This window comes from Pteropus medius, unplaced genomic scaffold, assembly GCF_902729225.1.
Source record: "Pteropus medius unplaced genomic scaffold, Ma_sr-lr_union100, whole genome shotgun sequence".
NCBI lineage: Eukaryota > Metazoa > Chordata > Mammalia > Chiroptera > Pteropodidae > Pteropus > Pteropus medius.
Genome location: NW_024354503.1, coordinates 4,794,200 through 4,800,489, shown reverse-complemented (window position 1 = coordinate 4,800,489; position 6,290 = coordinate 4,794,200). Strand labels below are relative to the sequence as shown.

Here is a 6,290-nt window from a genome sequence, read left to right as displayed (position 1 = left end):
AAAGTCATTCTATTATCATACTACCAATTTAAAAATGTGAATTTTTGTTTTAATATAGAGTTGGTATTAATTTCAGAGAATATCCACAGTCAATTTTTAGGTATGAGATATTCTTAAATCTTTAGTTACTTTATTTTAAAAAGAGTTGCTGCATATTTTAATAAACTATATCAGTGGAACTATCACCTAACATGACTAAAAATGGAAGAGAGGGCCAGATACGCCCCATCCCAATTTAATCAAAGAAAATTAGAAAATAAACTAACTGCATCTTAGTTATAATCATATAATTAGAGCTACTGCTTTCAAATGCATTAAGTAGTGTCTCGTGGTTTATTTAATTATCATCTATTGTTATGCAGCACAGAGGCTTTTTAACATGGTCAACTAAATATAGGTAAGTTCAATAGCATTGCTGTTAACTTAATTTTGTTTCATTCTATTTTCTTTTTGAGATGTTTAAGCATAGTAGAGTCAATAATATTTTGCCCTTATCCTTCAGGATACATTTTATTATTAATTATTATTATTTTTTAATGAAGCTTTCTGATCCTAATTTCAGAGAATATACCTTAAATGAGGGCTATTTAAACAGTCTACTTCAGACCTATAAAGTCAATATTAATTCCCAATGAAATGTAATTAATTGTATTGATTTAATAAATATGTGACTGATATATATGAAAAAATAATATGGATTGATCATTTGACTTAATTTTTTTCAGGAGGTGTCAAAGCATTAAATGACAAGAAAAGTTTTTGCAAATGAAACGTTAAGACTGTTAAATTTAACTTTTATTTTATTGCTTGTACCACCATATTTTCCCAGGAAATTAATTTCTAAAATGATTATAGATATCAATAAAACATCATATTTCAAAAGCAAAATAACAAAATGAGGTGCAGGGATCTTAGGATTTTGTGAAAGTGCCACCTCCTTCAACTTATAAAGCCTGTCCTGCTTCTGGTCCACACCACCTACTTCCTGTATTCAGCTGTCCTCTCTATAAGGTCAAACAATATCTTGTGTACTGTTGAATCCCCAGGGGCTAACACAGGAACTGCTACACAGTAGATTCCAGACTATTCTTTGAATGAATAAATGATAGCACAAACATTGCTGTCTGTATTCTCCCTCTCTACTAGAAAGGAGGAGTTTATGAATTTAGAAATAATTAATGGTCAGGATAATATTGTATGGATACATTTCAACCTAATTCTGAAATTGACTAGCTCTTGCCCATTCTGCAGAAGAAAAGAGTCTTTTTTTTTTTAAGAAAGGAGTCTTAGGACCAGCTGGCCAAAGCCCAGAAACTCTCCCTGGAAAAAGAGTCATTGAGTTCTCATGTCGAAGCAGAGATCATCTGGTCAGACTCATTTTACATATGGGGGAACTAAGATCCATAGAGAATAAAGTGACTTCTTACACATACATACCCCATTCCTCATAAAGTACTGAAGCTTTGTGGCCAGCTTGCACCGAAAAGGAGTCAAAGTAGGTGAATTCCCTGCTGTTCGTTGGCCAGGCCATACTCCTTACCAGATAGTGTAGTTAGCTCCCCCCTAAATCTTCCTCCATGCCACCCTTGCCTCAGGCAACTACACTAGGCCAAGGGCTAGAGTTAGGGGAAGTGTCTAGGCAGGATTTTATCCCAGCATCCACCTTATCACTATAAGAAGAAAGACAGCTATCCAGGCTCCTGCAGGAAAGAAAGAAATAATTATAAAACAGGATTTGAGAGCCTGGACATTTTTTAGGCTTAGATATTCCACTTCGGGAGATTATTTAGTGATCCGTTCATGAAATCTTTCAATAAAGCTTTCCTGAGACTGTGTGTCAGTCCCTCATTAGATTAGGGGTGAGGCAGATGGAGATATAGAGATGACATGCACTCTGTAGTTCAATGTGGACCCTGCTCAACCCCTCACTTGCCACCTGCCTGACCCTGTATCTTAAAATTTCAGCCACTACTCTAAATCATTTCTGGATAGTCTCAGGTTCTGATGAAGTATACAACTCTAACTATTGTGGACAAAAATGGGGTTCTAAGTAACCTCACAGGGTGATAAGATCATAAATACCTAACTGGGCAGGTCATGGTGGGTTGTCATGCCCCAGGCATATAAATTTAGTAAAAGCTCTATCTTTGCCTTAAGCAAGCCCTGTTTTTGTGCATCCAGAGTAACACATCTTTGAAATAAGTGATAACCACCCTCAGGAGAGCACATAATTTTGTTACTACCCAGTAATCCAATCCCTGCCTTGCTTTCTCCCACCTTCATTTACTCCTCCTCACTTTCCCTCTTTAATTTTAAATGCATAAGAGAAACTAGAAAACTGTAATTCTCAAGAGCATTTGTGATTTGCTTCCCAGCAACTGTCATCAATTTAGGCTCAAATAAACTCTTATAAAAATTCTCTACAGGTTTGGGTGTTCTTTGTCGACACCAACAACAACCCCACAATGACAACTCTGCCATGTACTGCTATGGAAGCTGAAACTCCAAGAGGGTAAATGACTTCTCCCAAGTCACAGGGTAGGGCAGAAACAGGATCCAAGACCAGCACCTGCCAGTACCCAATGTGCACCCCCAGACTCTGCTCTGAGCCCCCGACCCTTCACTGAGCCCCCTTCATCACAATCCCTGTGTACCAACCTGCTAAACTCCTGCTGCTGGAGGCATTGGACTCTAAAACCACAGAGAAAGAAAGATTAAGCTTGAGGAGCCATCCTGACAGGACAAAGCCAGCATGCTCCCATCATTTCCTCAAGATTGGGCAAAACCGCTAACCCCTTGTTGTAGCTGGGACTCAGAGGGGCGTGATGATGAACTTTCTGCCTCTAATAAGAACAGACTCACTAAGGAAATGGGCTTTCCCTTGAGAACGGAAGGACTGTCATGGAATAAAACGGAGAGACTGTTCTAAACCAGCAAGGAGGATTTCCAACACCACGCTGGCACAGGGGACCAACAGACTGGGAGAAGAGTGATCTGGTGTGCTGGAAAAGTGAGAATGGGAGAAGAGACGACTCAGACTAGAAGTTTAATGAGTAAGAAAAGGACCGGGTGAGGAAAGAGGACCTCTGCAGAGCAGAGGGGTAGTCCAGGAGGCTATGGGCTTGGGTAGGAGACTTGGATTTGAGAAGGAGTGAGAGGGCATGAAGATAGGAGGGGGCTCAGCGAAGGATCGGGGGCCAGAGCAGGGCAGTGGGAGACTCTAGAAGAGGTGTTAGAGAGGCTCCCTTCACCCAGTGATCCAGTTACGGCTTATTCCGATGGGCCGGAACACCATCTGGCCGGCGCCGCTCTTCAGGTCCTTGCGAGGTCCAGTCTTCCAGGCTCCATTCCTCCCAGGAGGATTCTTCTGACTACAGGTCTGCCGGGAACACAAGCACAAAGGGTAGCGAGGCCCCTACCCCCCTCAAGCAGGGTGGGCCCTTGCGGGAGATTCCGCATAGCCACCGCGAGTTCACCAATCCGCAAGACTTTAGGCTCCAAAATATCGTTAAGTCAATCATCTCCACAAGCCCCGCCCTCGGCCTTAACGGATAGGCCAATCCCGCAGACTGCCAGGTTCCTCCTTACTCCCGCCTGGAGGATGACTGCATTGCGGAGTCTGGCTTCCCGCTGGCCGCGCCAGAGCTGTGGTAGATGGAGGCTGCAGCGACGGCCAGGATCCCCCCAAGGATGCCCCACTCACTGGCTGGCACAGGCATCCAGCCCGCTTGTCACACAGGGTCAATTGGCCGTGCGGTAGAACGTATCGCTGGTCAAACGGAACAGGTTGAAGGCCAGCGTCACCTCCAGAGAGGCCCCGTTGGCCCTCAGGCCCTAGAGCAGCCAGGGAGAGGCAGCGTCACCCGCTGTTAGGAGCCGACGGTGTAGATGAGCAAACATCGATTTCCCCTTTTGTGCTTGGCCTGCGGCACGTAGATGCTGTGTCTCTTGCTGAGAACTTTACATGCCTTATTTCACTTCATCCTCATATCAATCCTAGAAGGAAGACAATACTTTTATCCCCTTTCTTTTCTTTATCTTCGTTTTTAAAACCTCTCTCTCCCTCTGTTTCTGTCTTCTCTTTCCTCTCTTCCTCCTTACTATTAGTATTATTTTGATGGTGTGGCGTAGTAATTCATGACGAGGTGACCTTTTATTTTATTTTTCTTTATTATTATTATTTTTCCTTATGCTGTCTCCTTTTAATAAAGTTTGTTTATTGACTGAGCATAGTTTATCAATGATCACTTATCAGCAACAATTGCTCCAAGTTTAAAAAGGAAACCTCAGTTCCTGGTGGCAATGTAGGGATTGGTGGCAAACTCTGACAGACATCAAAAATTCTGAACTAAGGAATTCAGAGATAGTGATCTGATCTGTCCACAATACTATCATGGTGACTTTTTTTGGGATGACAATCACCTAAATGTAACCCCATCGTTATAACTGCTAATATTTAGATAGACTCGTGGTGTAGAGTCCATGGGCAGAAAGAAATTCTTACTATACATAACTCTGTTCTAGGTGCTTGGGAGGATTGGGGAACATGAGTGAACAAAACAGACCAAAACCTCCTATTCTCTCGTGGGTGCAAGGAGACAGACAATAAATAATAAAAAAAGTAAATGGTGTGTAGTAGTATAGAATGTAGTTAGGAAGTGATAAGCAGATGGAAGAAAGAAATTGGGATCTAGGGTGGAGGCGCGCAGGGTAGTTTGCAATTTTAAATAGCATGGATGGGGTAGAATTCATTGAAATAGTGGCATTTTAGCAGACTTAAAAGAGATGAGAGTGTTCCATATGGTTATCAGGGAGCTGAAGGTTCTAGGAAGAGAAACCAGCCAATACAAATGACTTTCCCACTTAGTTACCTGTCCACTCAAATGTTATCTCTTAGGTATTGGGGAGTCACCTCTCTGATCGCTGTCTCTTGTACTCCCCAAAGCTTATTTAGTCTTTTTACCCTGGGGCCTTTATTCTAGATCTCAAGCTCACCATTAATCAATCCATTCTACTTTCTTCCTTAATGGACCTTATCTTTTTTAAAGATGAGAAAACTGAGGCTCAGAGAGGTTAAGTAGGTTGTTTAAGTTTCTTCAAGTAGCAGCCTGGCTCCAGCATCCACTCATACTCTAACCACTAGGTTCTATTTCCTCTTGACAAAGGAGGAATTACATGCAAAGACAGACTTGGTGGTGGTTCAGAATCTGGACTTTGAAGCATGAATAGACCAACAGTGTGTCCTTGGTCAAGCCATTTAAACTCTCTGAATCTTCTTTAATCCCTTTATCTGTAAAGTGGGAGAAATTATACTTCATAAGGTTGTTTTCCAGAATAAATAAGGTAATGAATGACTCACTGTGCTCTGTGAAGAATTGTTAATAGTAATGAATTACAACCTAGAAGTCAGGAGACCCAGCGCCTTCTCTATACCAGGAGCTGTAGAGGGTAAGGACTTCGCTTTACTTATCTCTGCCCCCAGCACTTATCAAGATCAGCCACTTATCAATTGTGTGAACTGAGCCTCAGTTTCTCCATCTTTAAAATGGGAATGAAAATATAACTATATGGTTGTGGTTTCATAGTGTAGCAGTTAGCATGTCTGCTTTACACACAGAAGGTCCTGGGTTCATGCCCCAGTGGAGCCACAGCCCATAATCTGTGGCCATGCCACCCTGAACAAGCCCAATATCTGATCTTGGAAGCTAAGCAGGGCTGGGCCTGGTTAGTACTTGGATGGGAGACCACCTAGGAAGACCAGGTGCTGTAGGCATAAATAATAATACATAATAATAATAAAAAAGAAAATATAACTATCTCATACAGTGTGTTATGAGGCTTAAACGAGTTATTATATGTGAAGTGATTCAAACAGTTACTTGAATGGAGTAAATGCTGTCAGTATTAGCTATTAAATGTAAAGCATATTGAATGTATTACATAGTGTATAGCATCCTGAATGTTTGTTTTTGTTTTTTACTTTTATCATTGTAGGCCTCAATAATTGTTTGAGGAAAGAATAAAAGGAATGAATGTCATTTATTGGCTGTAATCTTGGTCAGGCCCGAATTTCCCTGTGCCTTAATTTACTAATCTGCAAAATGGGAATAATAATAATACTTGAATTCATCCAACAAACATTCACCCAGCACTTACTTTCTCCCAGTGTTTATATACCTAGGATACAGAGGAGAGTGACAGGATCTGTGCTCATGGGTACAAAAGCACCAAGCACTGGCAGGAGGTTACTAGTGCCTGACAGACACTTACATCTCCTTCACAGAGTGGTG

General features: G+C 41.6%; 1 long non-coding RNA gene and 1 pseudogene across 1 annotated transcript; one reads left to right on the top strand and one right to left on the bottom strand.

Annotated features, from left to right (window-relative positions):
* Positions 1 to 773: 773 nt before the first annotated feature.
* On the bottom strand, positions 774 to 3,545 carry LOC120595987 (uncharacterized). The gene is made up of 2 exons (XR_005651048.1): positions 2,659 to 3,545; positions 774 to 1,700 (listed from the first exon to the last, which is right to left on the bottom strand). It is a non-coding gene; the product is annotated as an uncharacterized LOC120595987 (long non-coding RNA).
* A 2,112-nt stretch (positions 3,546 to 5,657) lies between these two features.
* LOC120596398 (uncharacterized) lies at positions 5,658 to 5,773 on the top strand (annotated as a pseudogene).
* Positions 5,774 to 6,290: the final 517 nt, after the last annotated feature.